Here is a 19,974-nt window from a genome sequence, read left to right as displayed (position 1 = left end):
GAGGTAGGGACTGTGTTCAGTCTCACTGACACGTCTTCTAAATCTATGTTGAGTAAAGTTTTGTTTCACTACAAGAACATGTTCAGCACAGCACAATGTTCATCTGGAAAATAACCACTCCCTTCAAATTAAGGTATGACTGAATTTTGAGCACTTGATATACTTACAGCAGAGTTTCTGAATGACCTCCAGGATCTCACATTCCTGAGACAGATAAATGCATTACAGGGAGATTTAGGAGAATCTTGTGACTGTCCATTTCCGTGTATGTTTGTGTGTACATGCGTGTGTGTGTCTGTGACTGGTATCTAAGGGAGTGAAATATACACTGTCGTCATTCAGGGTAAGCAGTGTTGACTGCTGACCTGTTTGACACAAATCACTATGATAAGGTTTAGTACACATCCCCTGTGACTGAGGAACAGAGAGGTCACATTTTTTTTTTTTTACCTCTGACCAACCTCATCAAACCAGCCCACCCCACACTCGCCCATCCCTACGAGCGCCAAACCCCAACCTTCCTTAACTCTTATTCCTGCACTCCCCCATTACACACAACCAGGGATGAAAAGCGGGTTTGACTTCTGCTCCTTCCCATCACCTACAATTGCTCCATTATTTAAGAGTTACTCACGTCTGCCCCCAGGTGGCCCACTGGGCCTGGTGATCCCTGTAGGGAAGGACAGGAAGCCATGAGTCAGATAGCATATTTGTATTGGTACTTAGTAGGTACTACTTAACATATTCATAAAGCATAGGTCATAATAAAGTTGAAAAATATGTCAACTATGTATTCAGAGCTGTAATGTCATAATATTTACTGTGAACTCAGTGTTGTTGTGGAACTTACATTCTCTCCTGTGAGACCAGGGTATCCTTTTGGCCCCCGGGGGCCTCCCCGCCCTGGCTGGTCGTTCTGTGGAATCAATATGGAAGGAGTATGAATGAGCACACAGGTATTAGCCATGCTAGGCTATAAAATGTATACCATACAGAGAGATTACAATGCACCTGGTTTGGCCCTTTGGTGGCAGTGGACAGTACTGAACTCTTTGTGATCTAAGGTCAACTTACATCATCACCGCGATCACCTGGCAGGCCGACATCACCCTTCAGCCGGGGAATCCCCTGATACCCTATTAGAGAGAGAGAGAGAGAGAGAGAGAGAGAGAGAGAGACAGAGAGAGAGAGAGAGAGAGAGAGAGAGAGAGAGAGAGAGAGAGAGAGAGAGAGAGAGAGAGAGAGAGAGAGAGAGAGAGAGAGAGAGAGAGAGAGAGAGAGAGAGAGAGACAGAGACAGAGACAGAGACAGAGGGAGGGAGAAGAAAGAGAGAGTAAAAACAAAACCCACAGTTTGACGACAAATGCCTCTTACAAAGGAAACTTCACACCAGTATGTTTCCAATATAATTGCACACATCAATCGCTTGCTTTGTTTTTTCATAATGTGTTTATTGATGAGCTGGGACTTTCCTGTTTATCATGTGAGAGAAATTAAAGATAATTTCAGTGGAAGTTCTCAAGGAGTTCTCAGCAACTTCTTACCACTATCCATCAGTTTTTTAATTGTACATCTGCAACACATGCCTGAGGATGTATGTGGATATATGACTAGTCAGGGCGTTATGTGTCTTGAAGTGAAGTCCGGAACAAACACATATTTCTCTTGAATCATGTGGTTCTTTAAGTACCAGCAGGACAATATTAAAAATAACTTGAATCTCTCTTTGAAGCTTTGATTAAAAAGTTTTCAACACAGCTTGAGTAACTGGAGATATGTTTCACTTTATACATATGCCAGAGTCACAGCTTCCTCATTGACACTTATGCTATACAAATGCTATTTCCCCCCCCCCAACTGCCACTTACAAAGAAACGTCTAATTTCTCATCTTAGAAACTCTGGTCACATCTGGTCCCATCTGGTCAAGTGTTGTTTGGATGTCACAGAATTGTTATTTTAAAAGTATTACGTTCCAGGTATTTTTTTCTAGTCCTACAAATCCAAAGCCCTCACTCTGTCACTCAGAAACGTATTCCAGTGTCTACCTGCAATCTGAAAATCTTTACCAGTGTGTGTGCGTGTTTAGGCTACCTGCCACTCCCCCTCCAAAGCATAGCTACTGTACCGACGTTACAAGCATGATTCAGAAGATAGGGAGAGAGATTTTTAATTAGCTAGAGAAGATTGGATTAACTTTTCCAATGCTAGTGTTGGTGAACACAAAATTAAAAGAGGAAGTACAAAACCAACGACGCTAGACAGAGAGGAATTTGCTTAAGCAAAAGGCAGTTTATTAAAACAGAGATAGCTGGTACTGTTCAAGCTACATGCATGGACCCATTCAATTGCCTCTTATGGAGACAGTTGAGAAGGGATGAATAAAAAAGAGTTTTCAGCATTACTTTATACAATCTAACATAAAGGAAGGGGTCCTTCTTCTAGTCCCTTGATTGGTTCCCGAGGCGTAGGAGGCGGGTCTGCTCTGTCCAGAGTAGAAGCCCCATTGGTGCACGGCAGAGTCCTCTGCCCTTGGCACCCGACCAGTAGACAGGGGAGTTGAGAATGAGTGTGCGTGCAGTGAAATGTCTGTGTGTGTCCAGGGAACTCGTTGAGGAGTATCTGTTGATCTATGGCCGGAGGTGGGGATGTTGTCCTATTATCGCATTCCTAGGCCATCTGGTGAGAAGATAAGGTGTTCTCTGTCCTTTTGTTCTCTGACCTGGAACAGCATTTATTGAAAACAGGCTCCAAATGGGTCTTACAGAACATTTTAGTCAGACCAATCTATAACAAATTATATTTACTACGACACTAGTCAAGGATTCTATAGGCCTAGTTATCACATTTCACATTGGATATATTAACTATAAAAAGGAAAGACGTGTTTTTAATTCTGGTGCCGCTCTGCACACACAAGCTTGTTAGCTAGCTAGCTCAAAGGACATTCAAAGTTCCTCCATAGAAGCCGCTCCTCCTAGGTATAATTCTGTGGACCTAATTCAGATAACACATGTCATAACAAGATGCCTAGCACTTCAAGCCTCCTCCTCAACCTTCTCTCACTGTCTCCCCACCCGCAAAATGTTAGTCGTCATAGGCTACACTTGTCCACCACTCATGTAAACAACTAGCTTGCCTGCTCTATCCGCACTGATTGATGAAGTAATCTACTGAGCTAAACCGGTTCATAACTTTATTTTGCTGGTCGGAAGAGTGGAATGGAATGAAAATAATAGTGTTTCTGTTCAGAACGAAACGATTGGAAAATAATTTGGTACAAACCCTTGTCCAGACTAAAGTTACAAAAAAAGAATAATTGGGATTCAGCTTTACCTGAACTTAATCTTATGGAGTTACTATAGTGCTCTCACATACATACTGAAGCTCTAGCTTCCCTGCCAGTGACAGACAGCCCTAACTGGCAGCAGACTGTTCAGATTGTCAGCTTTAACACATATGGAATGTAAGAGTGTTGGGATTGACAGACGGACACCTGCAGGTGCCCTCAGACCAGGATATCCAGACAGACAGACAGACAGACAGACGGACATTTAAACCTGCAGGTCCATTCAGACCAGGGTATCCAGACAGACAGACAGACAGACAGACAGACAGACAGACAGACAGACAGATAGACAGATAGACAGACAGACCTTTAAACCTGCAGGTCCCTCAGACCAGGGTACCCTTGTAAGAAGATGAAAGAAAAATCTGAAATAGGCAAATGAGGTCCCTGGATATTTGGTCCAAACAATGTTGATAAATCATACTTACAACTAAGAATAAAAACATGAATGCCTACTTATTGTTCAGAAATTCACTGCTGAAGAAATACAGACCTGGAACCCTGGATATCCAGGTTGGCCTTCTCCCTGTGTTCCATCATCACCCTGAAGTGAGAATTAAGATAATATTGTGTATTCAGAATATTAGCCTCATTATAAATCAGATAACCTCTTCAATACAAACGTTCTATCCTCCCATACCCCAGAAGTCCCTCACCCTTTTCCCAATGGGCCCTGCATCTCCTGGGGCTCCTGGAGGCCCCCTGGGGCCCTTAACACCCTGGGGGGGAGACCCTGGTCAAAACATGTACTACAGTTTGCATGTGTTAGCACGTGGTATAGCTGTGTCATCATTGAAATCATTAAATGACTGGCCATCTTACCGCAGGTCCGTGAGAACCTGGCTCTCCTCTGTACCCTTTGAGCCCAGACACTCCACTCAGACCCTTTCAGGGGAAAGAAATGAAAATAATATATAATAATGAAGAGAGGGGTTGCGAAAATGACTGGAGGGAAAACATGAACCCGTATTTAGCAATAGCCTATATGAGAGAGCTAGCCTAGCCTGTTCCCTGAGAAGGTGTTGGTGGAACCGAGTAATAGAGGACACTCACCTGTGAACCCACGTCTCCAGCCTGACCTTCATGACCCTGTGCTCACCCGTCTCCCCTTGACCACCTCTTACTCCTGGAGCACCTCTCAGTCCCCTCTCTCCCCCTTCACCCTTAAGAGAGACAAATAGGAAGAGGGATAGAGAAATAGGAGAGAGAGACAGAGAGAGAGAGAGAGAGAGAGAGAGAGAGAGAGAGAGAGAGAGAGAGAGAGAGAGAGAGAGAGAGAGAGAGAGAGAGAGAGAGAGAGAGAGAGAGAGAGAGAGAGGTCACCAGCTTGGATATGACAGCAATGTTCAGCTAAACAGCAACTTCCCGTTGGTCAACAAGGATATTTTACCATAATGTAAACATCAAATAAAGTGTTTACAAAAAGCTAAACCAACTTTTTTGCCAATTTTTTCTTGAGCAGATGGTCAGGAAATTGACCGCAAGAAACCCAAACAGATATAATGCTTGACTAAAACAATCACTTAAAGCCTTGCTTACATTTACAGTTGAAATCTGAAGTTTACATACACAATTGTTTACAAACAGATTATTTCACTTATAATTCACTGTATCACAATTCCAGTGGGTCAGAAGTTTACATACACTAAGTTGGCTGTGCCTTTAAACAGCTTGGAAAATTCCAGAAAATGATTTAGAAGCTTCTGATAGGCTAATTGACATAATTTGAGTCAATTGTAGGAGTACCTGTGGATGTATTTCAAGGCCTACCTTCAAACTCAGTGCCTCTTTGCTTGACATCATGGGAAAATCAAAAGAAATCAGCGAAGACCTCCACAAGTCTGGTTCATCCTTGGGAGCAATTTCCAAACGCCTGAAAGTACCACGGTCATCTGTACAAACAATAGTACGCAAGTATAAACACCATGGGACCATGCAGCCGTCATACCGCTCAGGAAGGAGACGCCTTCTGTCTCCTAGAGATGAATGTACTTTGGTGCGAAAAGTGCAAATCAATCCCAGAACAACAGCAAAGGACCTTGTGAAGATGCTGGAGGAAACAGGTACAAAAGTATCTATATCCACAGTAAAACGAGTCCTATATCGACATAACCTGAAAGCCCGCTCAGCAAGGAAGAAGCCACTGCTCCAAAACCGCCATAAAAAAAGCCAGACTACGGTTTGCAACTGCACATGGGGACAAAGATTGTACTTTTTGGAGAAATGTCCTCTGGTCTGATGAAACAAAAATAGAACTGTTTGGCCATAATGACCATCGTTATGTTTGGAGGAAAAAGGGGGTACGCTTGCAAGCCGAAGAACACCATCCCAACCGTGAAGCACGGGTGTGGCAGCATCATGCTGTGGGGGTGCTTTGCTGCAGGAGGGACTGGTGCACTTCACAAAATAGATGGCATCATGAGGAAGGAAAAGTATGTGGATATATTGAAGCAACATCTCAAGACATCAGTCAGGAAGTTAAAGCTTGGTCGCAAATGGGTCTTCCATATGGACAATGACCCCAAGAATACTTCCAAAGTTGTGGCAAAATGGCTTAAGGACAACAAAGTCGAGGTATTGGAGTGGCCATCAAAAAGCCCTGACCTCAATCCTATAGAACATTTGTGAGCAGAACTGAAAAAGTGTGTGCGAGCAAGGAGGCCTACAAACCTGATTCAGTTACACCAGCTTTGTCAGGAGGAATGGGCCAAAATTCACCCAATTTATTGTGGGAAGCTTGTGGAAGGCTACCCGAAACGTTTGACCCAAGTTAAACAATTTAAAGGCAATACTACCAAATACTAATTGAGGTATGTAAACTTCTGACCCACTGGGAATGTGATGAAAAAAATAAAAGCTGAAATAAATCATTTTCTCTGCTATTATTCTGACATTTCACATTCTTAAAATATAGTGGTGATCCTAACTGACCTAAGACAGGGAATGTTTACTAGGATTAAATGTCAGGAATTGTGAAAAACTGAGTTTAAATGTAATGTAAAAGGTTTTTGTAAACTTCCGACTTCAACTGTATATTCTATCACATTTCTCTCTATTATGTGTGGGAATACTTGGGAACAGATTTCTTAAATTAAAATCACTTGGAGACGATTTCCTGGTGTTTTTAGTCTATGTCCAACAATTTAAAAGATACACTCTTTTTTTTGTCGCGAAACTTGGGGGGTCAAATAAAACCACCCCCGGGCCAAATTCGGCTCGCAGGCTGCTAGTTGAGGAACCCTGATCTAGTAAGATATGTGTCTTCCTGTGTCAGATTATCTGGACAGTGTTTGTCCTGGTCCTGGTGTTGCACTGATTCGAGAACTAGCTGAGTTCCAAACCTTTGTGCCTGGCGCTGCAGATGGCCCAAAGTCCCCCTGTAAAACACAGAAAGGTGGACAGGTACCTGAGGTCATTGTCCAATTGTTATTGGTTACGGCATCATTTCTCCATTCAACTATTAAAAATACACCTATACATTTGGGCACTTATCACAACCGTTATCAGAAACTGCAACTTAATGACTATAGAGTTATTGAGGTGGTGGTGTTCTTACATCGTCTCCTCGGTCACCCTTATTTCCAGGCCCTCCCATTGGTCCAGGCTCCCCCTACAGGAACAGATGAAAACAATACAGCCACATAGGAAAGCTCTCCTGTGTGATAGATGGAATGATCTATAGATAGATTGAATGATCAAATGATTGAATTATGAATTGATTAACTAATTGATTTGATTGGTTGATCAATCTATAAATTGATTGATTACCTTGGCTCCATTGGCTCCAGACATTCCAGGAACCCCTAGCTCCCCAGGTGGTCCCATCTCTCCCTGTGGACAGGAAGGTCAAATAGAAACTTAAGTCACTCACACATTAAATGCAGAACAGGCAATCAAGGTGCTGGGTATGAGAGAGTTACCTTTTGTCCAGGTAATCCATAAGATCCTGCATCTCCTTTCTGTCCCAGAGGATCTGTCTCCCCCTATCAGAGGAAGCAATCATTATTAACATCAACCAGTCTGAACTTAAATATGAATACTTCAGATCAGAGGAAACAGTCATTACTAACATCAACCAGTCTGAACTTAAATATGAATACTTCAGATATAATTAACAACATTTCTCTATCATTATCAATTATATTTATCTAATAATATTCTATCCAAGTGGGAGTATTGTAAAGACCCCCAAAATACCCCAAACAAATAAACTCCCACTCATGCATCATTCAGACATAAACAAACAAAGTGGTTGTTCTTATCTGCCTGGCTAATTACCCCAACCATGCCAGAAAAAACACACTCAAATTAATTGAATTGCTTTAAACCGCAGAATGAAGCACAACTGTTTTAACAGCAAAATGGAATGACAATGAAGTCTGCTGAGGACAGAGTTATGGGGATAATGTGTACTACTCTTACTCCCTGTTTGTAGTACATGTCAGTCTAGTGACTGGCCCTGGCTCATAGAGCGCTATTGGCTGCCAAGTGGTTCTTGGCTTTGGGGCAAAAAGTCTGGGAAATGATGACATCATACTGGACATTTCAAGGAATAACAGTAACATGAGTGACCTAACTGAAGGTTTCCAGAGAAAAATAACTCTCTAATGTATTTCGTAATCTGCGCCTACTACACAGTTATCTGCATCTGTAGATCTGCTCTGAAAAACATGCCGTGATGCAGGACCCGCTGTGGTTGTGGAGGAGGGGGTGGGACATTCTTTACGGCAAATCTCCCAGGGTGATTCTAAAGGGATGTGACAATGAGGCTTTAGTGCTAAACAAGAGAGTACACTTAGCCTATAAAACACCTATATGATCAATCTGGCTCATATCCTTTTTTTACATTTACATTTTTAGTCATTTAGCAGACTCTCTTATCCAGAGCGCATACATTATTTTTCATACTGGGAATCGAACCCACAATCCTGCCGTTGCAAACGCCATGCTCTACCAACTGAGCTACATCCCTGCCAGCCATTCCCTCCCCTACCCTGGACGACGCCAGGCCAATTGTGCGCCGCCCCATGGGTCTCCCGGTCACGGCTGGCTACAGAGCCTGGATTCAAACCAGGATCTCTAGTGGCACAGCTAGCACTGCGATGCAGCGCCTTAGACAACTGTGCCACTCGGGAGACCACCATACACCTGGATCGGTTATATGACCATTTTTATTTGGCACCTTGTTATGCTCCACATAGTGCCTCACGTGGCTGGACAAAAGTATTGCGCTATACTATATACAGTTGAAGTCGGAAGTTTACATACACTTAGGTTGGAGTCATTAAAACTCATTTTTCAACCACTCCACCAATTTCTTGTTAACAAACTATAGTTTTGGCAAGTCGGTTAGGACATCTACTTTGTGCATGACACAAGTAATTTTCCAACAATTGTTTACAGACAGATTATTTCACGTATAATTCACTGTATCACAATTCCAGTGGTTCAGAAGTTTACATACACTAAGTTGACTGTACCTTTAAACAGCTTGGAAAATTCCAGAAATGGATGTCATGGCTTTAGAAGCTTCTGGTAGGCTAATTGACATCATTTGAGTCAATTGGAGGTGTACCTGTGGATGTATTTCAAGGCCTACCTTCAAACTCAGTGCCTCTTTGCTTGACATAATGTGAAAAGCAAAAGAAATCAGCCAAGACCTCAGAAAAAGAATTGTAGACCTCCACAAGTCTGGTTCATCCTTGGGAGCATTACCAAATGCGTGAATGTACCACGTTCATCTGTACAAACAATAGTACGCAAGTATAAACACCATGGGACCACTCAGCTGTCATAGGAGACGCGTTCTGTCTCCTAGAGATGAATGTACTTTGGTGCGAAAAGTGCAAATCAATCCCAGAACAACAGCAAAGGACCTTGTGAAGATGCTGGAGGAAACAGGTACAAAAGTATCTATATTCACAGTAAAACAAGTCCTATATCAACATAACCTGAAAGGCCCCTCAGCAAGAAAGAAGCCACTGCTCCAAAACCGCCATAAAAAAGCCAGACTGCGGTTTGCAACTGCACATGGGGACAAAGATCGTACTTTTTGGAGAAATGTCCTCTGGTCTGATGAAACAAAAATAGAACTGTTTGGCCATAATGACCATTGTTATGTTTGGAGGAAAAGGCAGTACGCTTGCAAGCCGAAGAACACCATCCCAACCGTGAAGCACGGGGGTGGCAGCATCATGCTGTGGGGGTGCTTTGCTGCAGGAGGGACTGGTGCACTTCACAAAATAGATGGCATCATGAGGAAGGAAAAGTATGTGGATATATTGAAGCAACATCTCAAGACATCAGTCAGGAAGTTAAAGCTTGGTCGCAAATGGGTCTTCCAAATGCAAAATGACCCCAAGAATACTTCCAAAGTTGTGGCAAAATGGCTTAAGGAAAACAAAGTCAAGGTATTGGAGTGGCCATCACAAAGCCCTGACCTCAATCCTATAGAAAATGTGTGGGCAGAACTGAAAAAGCGTGTGCGAGCAAGGAGGCCTACAAACCTGACTCAGTTACACCAGCTCTGTCAGGAGGAATGGGCCAAAATTCACCCAACTTATTGTGGGAAGCTTGTGGAAGGCTACCCGAAATGTTTGATCCAAGTTAAACAATTTAAAGGCAATGCTACCAAATACTAATTGAGTGTATGTAAACTTCTGACCCACTGGGAATGTGATGAAAGAAATAAAAGCTGAAAGAAATAATTCTCTCTACTATTATTCTGACATTTCACATTCTTAAAATAAAGTGGTGATCATATCTGACCTAAGACAGGGAATGTGAAAAACTGAGTTTAAATGTATTTGGCTAAGGTGTATATAAACTTCCGACTTCAACTGAAATAGGTCCAGAACCTATGGAAGAAGATACAGGTGTTACATAACACTAACAGCCTTCAGCATGGGCTGAGCCATCATTCACCTGTATTTCATTCTCATCTTGTTTTCATCTCAACCCCTCTAATAATTCTGGAATATGAGTGTATATAAAAGGAGACCCGTGAGGACGAAGCCTGAATCCCTTTTTACTTGGTCACTCACACTTTATGAGGCCTTGATTGCCGTGTTTTGCTGCTGTTTGTAAGTTTACAGAGTGAAACCCTTGTTAAATGTTTAATAATGCGGGGCCGTGTGTTAGAGAAGAGCTAGAAGACAAACAAACCACAAAGCCGTCTTTCCCGTCCACTCCATCCGCTCCTTTCTCTCCCTAGGACACAGAAACACATTGGTCACATGACTTAATTCCCACCACTGCAATTGGTTAAATTGGTGAGTATGTGACCATGTGCATGACTAAATGGATGGATGGATACATTAATTAATTAATTAATTAATGATGCATCAAATAAAAAAACATACCTTTTGTCCAGATGGTCCTCTTGGACCCTGTAGGTTGAGCAAAATAAAGTTTGACAGCTGAACCTATGGCTGTTGGATGATTTGATGTGATGTATTCTTTGTACAATATATACTCACGTACTACACTACCGGTCAAAAGTTTTAGAACACCTACTCATTCAAGGAGTTTTCTTTATTTTTTCTATTTTCTACATTGTAGAATTATAGTGAAGACATCAAAACTATGAAATAACACATATGGAATCATGTAGTAACCAAAAAAGTGTTAAACAAATCAAAATATATTTTATATTTGAGATTCTTCAAATAGCCACCCTTTGCCTTGATGACAGCTTTGCACACCCTTGGCATTATCTCAACCAGCTTCACCTGGAATGCTTTTCCAACAGTCTTGAAGGAGTTCCCACATATGCTCAGCACTTGTTGGCTGCTTTTCCTTCACTCTGCGGTCCGACTCATCCCAAACCATCTCAATTTGGTTGAGGTCGGGGGATTGTGGAGGCCAGGTCATCTAATGCAGCACTCTATCACTCTCCTTCTTGGTAAAATAGCCCTTACACAGCCTGGAGGTGTTTTGGGTCATTGTCCTGTTGAAAAATAAATGATAGTCCCACTAAGCCCAAACCAGATGGGATGGTGTATCACTGCAGAATGCTGTGGTAGCCATGCTGGTTAAGTGTGCCTCGAATAAATCACAGACAGTGTCACCAGCAAAGCACCTCCACACCATAACACTTCCTCCTCCATGATTTATGGTGGGAAATACACATGTGGAGATCATCCGTTCACCCACACCGCGTTTCACAAAGACACGGCGGTTGGAACCAAAAATCTCCAATATGGACACCAGACCAAAGGACAAATTTCCACCGGTCTAATGTCCATTACTCGTGTTTCTTGGCCCAAGCAGGTCTCTTCTTCTTATTGGTGTCCTTTAGTACTGGTTTCTTTGCAGCAATTCCACCATGAAGGCCTGATTCACACAGTCTCTTCTGAACAGTTGATGTTGAGATGTGTCTGTTACTTGAACTCTGTGACACATTTATTTTGGCTACAATTTCTGAGGCTGGTAACTCTAATGAACTTATCCTCTGCAGCAGAGGTAACTCTGGGTCTTCCATTCCTGTGGCGGTCCTCAAGAGAGCCAGTTTCATCATAGCGCTTGATGCTTTTTGCGACTGCACTTGAAGAAACTTTAAAAGTTATTGAAATGTTCCATACTGACTGACCTTCATGTCTTAAAGTAATGATGTACTGTCATTTCTCTTAGCTTATTTGAGCTGTTCTTGCCATAATATGGACTTGGTCTTTTACCAAATAGGGTTCTCTTCTGTATACCCCCCCCCCCCCCACCACCTTGTCACAACACAACTGATTGGCTCAAACGCATTAAGAAGGAAAGAAATTCACAAATTAACTTTTAAGAAGGCACACCTGTTAATTGAAATGCATTCCAGGTGACTAGAGTGTGCCAAGAGTGTGCAAAGCTGTCATCAAGGCAAAGGGTGGCTATTTGAAGAATCTCAAATATAAAATATATTTTGATTTGCACACACAACACTTTTTTGGTTACTACATGATTCCATGTGTGTTATTTAATAGTTTTGATGTCTTTACTATTATTCTACCATGTAGAAAATAGTAAAAATAAAGAAAACCCCTTGAATGAGTAGGTGTTCTAAAACTTTGACCGGTAGTGTACATGGTTTATAAACACTATTATAATCATTATTACTCTCCACAAGATCGATGAGAGCTTACTCTGTCACCAGTAGGACCATGGTCACCCTGTAGAGAAAGAGAGTGACGAACATCAGAGTTTAGCTTCTAAGCACTTAATACGGATCCGGACATCTAAAATCATGGTGTTGGAAACACTGGGAACGTAAACACTTAATATGTCACGGGTTACAAAGCCAGAACCCAGAAGCAGACCAGGACAAGGTGAGTTGAAACGAAGGTGAGTGTTTATTTAACAGATTCAAAGGCGATGCTGAATAATCCAGGGAACAGAGCGGGCGGCGGAGATGAGTTGGTGAGGGTGCAGTGGCAGGTCCAATAATGGCTCGGCAGCCGCCGACCACCAGGCAGGGGTTGGGTGAAGGTTCCGGGTGAGTGACTGCAGATAGAACAAAACGGAGGTAAGTACACAGCAAGCCAACAAGGTGCAAAACAACAAAACTAACGCTAGAAGCTCTAAGGCTGATACACTGATAAACATACTGTTCATGGCTAACGATCCGGCAGGGAATGGATGTCAGGTCAGAGCTTAAAAAGGGTGATGATCAGGACCAGGTGTGCAGATCGCTGATGGGATGCAGGTGCAGTTAATCAGGAGAGCTCCCGCCTAGCAACGTCGCCCGGCAACCAGGCAGGGAGCGTTCCAGAACCCTCAGGAAACTGGAGATTCCGAGCAGAAAATGACAACACAGGCAGGAACCGACTCAGGATGCAGGGTTCATGACAGTACCCCCCCTCCGACGAACGCCACCGGGCGGACTACCCGGAGCGCCAGGATGGAGGCGGTAGAAGTCACGAAGGAGGTCAGCATCAAGGATCTGTCGCCGAGGAATCCAACTCCTCTCTTCAGGACCATACCCCTCCCAGTCCACGAGATACTGGAAACCCCGGCCCCGCCGTCTGGAATCCATAATGCGTCGCACCGTGTAGGCAGGACCACCTCCGATCATCCGAGGGGGAGGAGGAGGAGGCGGAGGGGGCAACAGAGGACTGAGGAGAACAGGCTTGAGGCAGGAGACATGAAAGGTGGGATGGACTCTGAGCGTTCTCGGTAACTTGAGTCGAACTGCAACAGGATTGATCACCTTCTCCACCACAAACGGACCAATGAACTTCGGTGACAGTTTCCTAGACTCAGTCCGTAGAGGAAGATCCCGTGTGGCCAACCAGACCCTATCTCCGATGGTATAGGTGGGAGCGGGAATCCGGCGACGATTCGCCTGGAGCTGATACCGGTCAGAAACTCTAAGGAGGGCCTTTCTGGCCCGATGCCAGGTCCGGTGGCAACGACGAATGTGGGCCTGAACAGAGGGCACTGAGAGATCCTTCTCCTGAGAAGGAAACAAGGGAGGTTGGTAGCCATACAGGCACTGGAAGGGAGACATCCCAGTGGCAGATGTAGGGAGAGTATTGTGGGCATACTCAAACCAAGGCAACTGAGAGACCCAGGAGGTGGGGTTGGAGGAGACAAGGCAGCGTAGCGTGGATTCCATCTTCTGGTTGGCTCTCTCCGCCTGACCATTAGATTGGGGGTGAAAACCAGATGTGAGACTGACTGTAGCTCCAATGGCTAAACAGAAGGACTTCCAGACAGCAGAGGTAAACTGAGGACCACGGTCGGAAACGATGTCACTGGGCAACCCGTGGACCCTGAAAACCTCCCTAACCAGGATCTCGGACGTCTCAGAGGCAGAGGGAAGCTTGGAAATGGGCACAAAGTGGGCGAACTTGCTGAATCTGTCCACGATAGTCAGAACGACCGTGTTCCCCTCAGAAGAGGGCAACCCAGTGACAAAGTCCAGGGCCAGATGCGACCATGGTCGCCGGGGAATAGGGAGGGGGTGAAGTAGTCCAGAGCTGGGCCGATTGGCACTCTTATTCTGCGCACACACTGGACAGGCAGCAACAAACCTCCGAGTATCCTCTCCCATGGCAGGCCACCAAAATCGTCTGCGAAGCAACGCCATCGTCCGAGCCACGCCAGGGTGACAAGCCATCTTGCTGGCGTGGGACCATTGGAGGACAGCAGAACGAACCGACTCAGGCACAAACAACCGACCGGGTGGACCGTTACCGGGACCGGGCTGCGTCCGAAGGGCCGCCATAACCTCCTCCTCAATCCTCCACATAACTGCTCCCACGACACAGTTCCGGGGAAGAATCGTCTCGGTCTTGGCCCCACTCTCCTCCGTCTTGGAGAACATCCGGGACAAGGCGTCCGCCTTGCCGTTCTTAGATCCAGGTCGGAACGTCAGGGAAAAATTAAAGCGTCCGAAAAACAAAGACCACCTGGCCTGACGGGAGTTGAGACGTCTAGCCGATTGCACGTAAGCAAGATTCTTGTGGTCAGTCCAGACAATAAACGGTTGCTCCGCCCCCTCCAACCAGTGGCGCCACTCCTCCAAGGCAAGCTTCACCGCAAGAAGCTCCCGGTTACCCACATCGTAGTTCCTCTCCGCAGACGAAAGACGACGAGAGTAGTAGGCGCAGGGATGGAGTTTACCGTCAGTGGAGCATCGCTGGGACAGGATGGCGCCAACCCCCACATCAGACGCATCCACTTCAACGACGAACTGACGGGCCGTGTCAGGTTGAGAGAGAATCGGTGCGTTGGTAAATCGCCTCTTCAAATCCAGGAACGCTCGATCCGCCTCCGGATTCCAATTGAAGGTCCTGGTACTGGAAGTCAGGGCAGTTAACGGAGCGGCCACACGGCTGTAATCCCGGATGAATCTGCGGTAGAAATTCGCAAACCCCAGAAACCTCTGGAGCTGCAATCTCGTACCGGGCTGGGCCCATTCCAGAACCGCCCTAACCTTCTCCTGGTCCATCCTAATCTCTCCCCTGGAGATGATGTACCCGAGGAAGGATGTAGTGTGGGCGTGAAATTCGCACTTCTCGGCCTTCACGAACAGGCGATTCTCCAACAATTGCTGCAGAACCTGCCTGACATGCTGGACGTGGTTGGAAGGTTCCTTCGAGAAGATCAGAATGTCATCCAGGTAAACAAACACAAAGAGACCGATCATATCTCTCAGGACGTCATTCACCATACTCTGGAATACCGCTGGAGCATTGGTCAGTCCAAACGGCATCACCTGATACTCGAAGTGACCCATCGGTGTATTGAAACCCGTCAACCACTCGTCCCCCTCTCTGATCCGGACCAGGTGATACGCATTGCGTAGGTCTAGCTTGGTGAACACAGTAGCACCCTGTAAGGAGTCGAAGGCAGAGCTCATCAAGGGCAGGGGATACTTGTTCTTAACCGTGATATCATTCAACCCCCGATAATCAATACACGGTCGAAGAGAGCCATCCTTCTTACCCACAAAGAAGAATCCTGCCCCTAGGGGTGATGACGAGGGACGAATGAGACCAGCAGCTAGGGACTCCTTGATGTAGGTCTCCAAAGCCTCACGTTCAGGTCGGGAGATACTGTATAACCGTCCCTTGGGATAGACAGCTCCAGGGAACAGGTTGATGGCACAATCATATGGTCGGTGGGGAGGGAGTGACAGAGCCCTCTGCTTACTAAACACTTCCCCCAAATCGTGATATGTCTCGGGAACCAGGGACAAATCTGGGGGTTTAGCCTCAATCACCGGACTGGGAACCGAATGGGAACAGGCAGTCTTGAGACAGTTAGCATGACAATCAAGGCTCCAACTAGTTACCTTGCCAGTCACCCAATCGAACGTGGGATTGTGTTCTTTCAGCCAGGGGTATCCAAGGACCAGAGGAACATGGGAAGAAGGCAGAATGAAGAATGAGATCACCTCAGAATGATTCCCTGACAACAGCATCTTAACCGGTTCAGTCCTCATCGTGATACGTGCCAGACTACTGCCGTTCAGAGTGGTAGCTTCAATGGCTTCCGGTAATTGCTCCTTGGAAAGCCCCAGCTGTTCCACCACTTCGGCATCAATAAAGCTTCCATCGGCACCTGAATCGACAAAAGCGTTAATCGCTAAGCTCTGATTCCTGTTCATGAGGGTAGCCGGGAAACGGGGTCTGACAGAGGTATTGAGAGGTTGAAACTGGCTCGCTAAAAGTCCTCCCAACTTTAGCGAGCCGAGCAGTTTGACGACCGCCGGGAACCAGTGGAGATGTAATGTCCCGAACTACCACAGTAGAGGCAGCAGTTGGTCTTACGTCTATGTTGGCGCTCCTCCTTGGTTAACCCGTGCCGCCCCACTTGCATGGGTTCAGAATCGGGAGGCAGGACCTCTCCACTAATCCTGTGTGGTGGACAATGATCAACGTATTCTGGTCCACCCCCCGACCCGACTGGGAACTGAGAAGCTGATCGATTGGACGGGCCCCATTGCTTCTCCCTCCTTCGCTCTCGAACTCGGTTATCCACCCGAATAGACAAGGCTACCAAGCTGTCCAGGTCACTAGGCTCCGGATAGGAGATCAACTCATCCTTGAGCTGCTCCGACAGGCCCTGGTAAAAGGCCGCTTGCAGAGACTCCTCATTCCACCCACTCTCCACAGCCAACGTCCTGAACTCGATCACGAAGTCGGCAACGCTGCGAGTTCCTTGGCGAAGCGAAAACAGGCGCCTAGCTGCGTCCATACCTCGGACGGAATGGTCGAATAGCTTCCTCATCTCGGCCGTGAACTCCTGGTATGAAGCCATGCAGGTGTCCTGTCGTTCCCAAACGGCTGAAGCCCACTCCAGCGCTCGACCACGCAGCAACTCAATAACAAAGGCTACCCTAGCCTTGTCTGTGGCATAAGAGTTGGGCTGTAGATCGAACACTAAGCCACACTGCATAAGGAAAGAACGGCATTTTCCCAGCTCCCCCTCATATTTATCCGGCGTCGGAACCTTGGGCTCACGGAAGGACACAGTTCCAGAAGCGGCAGGCGAGATGGGTGAAACCGGTAGTGGATTCTCCACCGGCAAACTGAGCTGGGCCTGGATCTTCGTCAGACTGGTGGAAAGGTTCCGAACTGACAACGCTATCTCCTGTAGTGCCGTGCTATGTTGTCCCAACATCTTCTCCTGATGGGTAATGGCATGGCGAACAGAGTCCAGGTCCGCTGGGTTCATTACTGGCCGGATCGTTCTGTCACGGGTTACAAAGCCAGAACCCAGAAGCAGACCAGGACAAGGTGAGTTGAAACGAAGGTGAGTGTTTATTTAACAGATTCAAAGGCGATGCTGAATAATCCAGGGAACAGAGCGGGCGGCGGAGATGAGTTGGTGAGGGTGCAGTGGCAGGTCCAATAATGGCTCGGCAGCCGCCGACCACCAGGCAGGGGTTGGGTGAAGGTTCCGGGTGAGTGACTGCAGATAGAACAAAACGGAGGTAAGTACACAGCAAGCCAACAAGGTGCAAAACAACAAAACTAACGCTAGAAGCTCTAAGGCTGATACACTGATAAACATACTGTTCATGGCTAACGATCCGGCAGGGAATGGATGTCAGGTCAGAGCTTAAAAAGGGTGATGATCAGGACCAGGTGTGCAGATCGCTGATGGGATGCAGGTGCAGTTAATCAGGAGAGCTCCCGCCTAGCAACGTCGCCCGGCAACCAGGCAGGGAGCGTTCCAGAACCCTCAGGAAACTGGAGATTCCGAGCAGAAAATGACAACACAGGCAGGAACCGACTCAGGATGCAGGGTTCATGACATAATACGGATCCGGACATCTAAAATCATGGTGTTGGAAACACTGGGAACATAAGCACTTCATGCGGATCTGGACATCTAAAATCATGGTGTTGGAAACACTGGGAACATAAGCACTTCATACAGATCTGGACATCTAAAATCATGGCATTAGGCATATTTCAATACAGTTAAGTGAATGCACATGGAACAATGCATTAGCTAACCTTGTACAGCCAGACAATTATGTCTCTGAATATTGCATTTACGCCAAAGCTGTAAATTCGGGCAGGCAAGATTATATTATAGCTAACCAATGTTGTGAATAATCAAAAAACATTGAAAGTGGTATTTACTTTTATTTTAGATAAATAATCACTCTGACCTTCTCTCCTCTGTGTCCTGGGGGTCCCTGGTCACCTGCTGTCCCTATGGATGATTTTCAAGTACATATGTTGTAGAATTAAAAACCTATATGCCTTAAAATGTTTATGGATTGAGAACCAGTTGAAGGGTTAATACAGAGCAGAGACATTTATGTGTTTTTCATAAACTCCCTGCAGTTGGTCTGGGTATGTCAATGACATGTGATGGAGATACAACTCCTCGTGGTGGCTGTGTGGAGATTGGAGTAACAATGGAACTAGTGTTATCATTTCTTTGTGCTTATGACCTTATGACCTGACACATGGCCACATGCACATAATCTCAAGGGCCAGGGAGGATGGTAAATGATAAATGTATGTGGTTGAGAATGGGTTATGGATGACATGTTTAAATCATGTTTAAGTATTAATGGATATGTTTTATAATGTGTTATGAAATGAGAATGGTGAAACAGAATGAACATGATTGATACTTTGTACTCCAGATGCATGCCTGGATAGTGAATATAGTCAATACAGAGTGTGATTGTTCTTTAACGTACATATGTACATAATTTTTTGAGTCATGCCACTAATAAGATACAGTGGCCCCACTTAGAGAAGCGCAAGTAGCCCTCGTGAGTAGCCAACATGTGATACTGAAAGAAGTTATTGATTCACATAGGGAGGAGTAACCATCAGTTGTATCAGTGTGACTGTATAAAAGGAGCGCTCCAGTTCAGGACAAGCAGTTGTTGCTCCATGGAGCAAGCTCGGCTTTGTTATGCAAATAATAAAAGTCTAAATTCACAAGTTCCAGTCTCTTGAGAAATATTTTTAAGTTGACTACTTTTTGAGTCAAATATTTCTACGACATCCCCTGGGTGACAAAGATATGATCCACATGGTGAGCATTTCCACATTGACTGTAGCCATCATCTGTAGCCTCATCTGTAGTCATCATCTGTAGCCATCATCTGTAGCCATCATCTGTAGCATCAAACAGGCTACAAAGCATAATGCATCCACAGTCTACAATCAGCAGACAGACAAGCTCATGTTCTGTAATGTGTCATATATTACCTTTGCTCCCAAACTTCCGGGTCTCCCGGCAACCCCTTGACGTCCTGGAGTTCCCTGAAAACAAGAATAATATGTTTAATCTATTTCTCATTGTCATCAGTGAACCTCTTCCAGTGTTAGTCATTCTGAAGCAGAATCTGAGTGAAGCAGTATGTATAAACTGTGTTGTGCTACATGCAGCTTCTATCCCCAAGCAATAAGACTGATAAATAGCTAACAAAATAGCTACACGGACTATCTGAGTTAACCTTGGATCTTTATTGACCTTTTATTTTTATTTGTGGATTGTCTCTATGCACACTCACAGGGCTCTACACACTCACACACACTGTCACTCCAACACACACACACACTCACTCCATCATCTTCTCACTCACACGTAATATGCGCATACATTTATACTGACTCTACACACCTGCACACCCACTCACATACACACTGCTGCTACTCTGTT

The 19,974-nt window shown here is 45.3% G+C and overlaps 1 pseudogene across 1 annotated transcript in view; it reads right to left on the bottom strand.

Annotated features, from left to right (window-relative positions):
• Window positions 1-19,974, bottom strand: part of LOC311139322 (collagen alpha-1(VI) chain-like) — a 30,944-nt pseudogene that overhangs the window by 2,928 nt on the left and 8,042 nt on the right. The window contains exons 9-26 of the transcript in view: window positions 19,521-19,574; window positions 18,458-18,501; window positions 12,471-12,497; window positions 10,710-10,736; window positions 10,513-10,557; window positions 7,269-7,331; window positions 7,117-7,179; window positions 6,905-6,958; window positions 6,690-6,725; window positions 4,402-4,511; window positions 4,171-4,233; window positions 4,005-4,067; window positions 3,842-3,892; window positions 3,552-3,587; window positions 1,075-1,136; window positions 851-916; window positions 635-670; window positions 168-204 (exon numbers count right to left, since the gene is read on the bottom strand). The product of the transcript in view is annotated as a collagen alpha-1(VI) chain-like (transcript). The remainder of the gene's footprint in view (window positions 1-167; window positions 205-634; window positions 671-850; window positions 917-1,074; window positions 1,137-3,551; window positions 3,588-3,841; window positions 3,893-4,004; window positions 4,068-4,170; window positions 4,234-4,401; window positions 4,512-6,689; window positions 6,726-6,904; window positions 6,959-7,116; window positions 7,180-7,268; window positions 7,332-10,512; window positions 10,558-10,709; window positions 10,737-12,470; window positions 12,498-18,457; window positions 18,502-19,520; window positions 19,575-19,974) is intronic.

Source organism: Coregonus lavaretus (assembly GCF_964263955.1).
Source record: "Coregonus lavaretus genome assembly, chromosome: 13".
In the NCBI taxonomy this organism is placed as follows: Eukaryota; Metazoa; Chordata; class Actinopteri; order Salmoniformes; family Salmonidae; genus Coregonus; species Coregonus lavaretus.
Note: the sequence above shows the minus strand (reverse complement) of the source record. Positions and strands in the feature narration are given on the sequence as shown.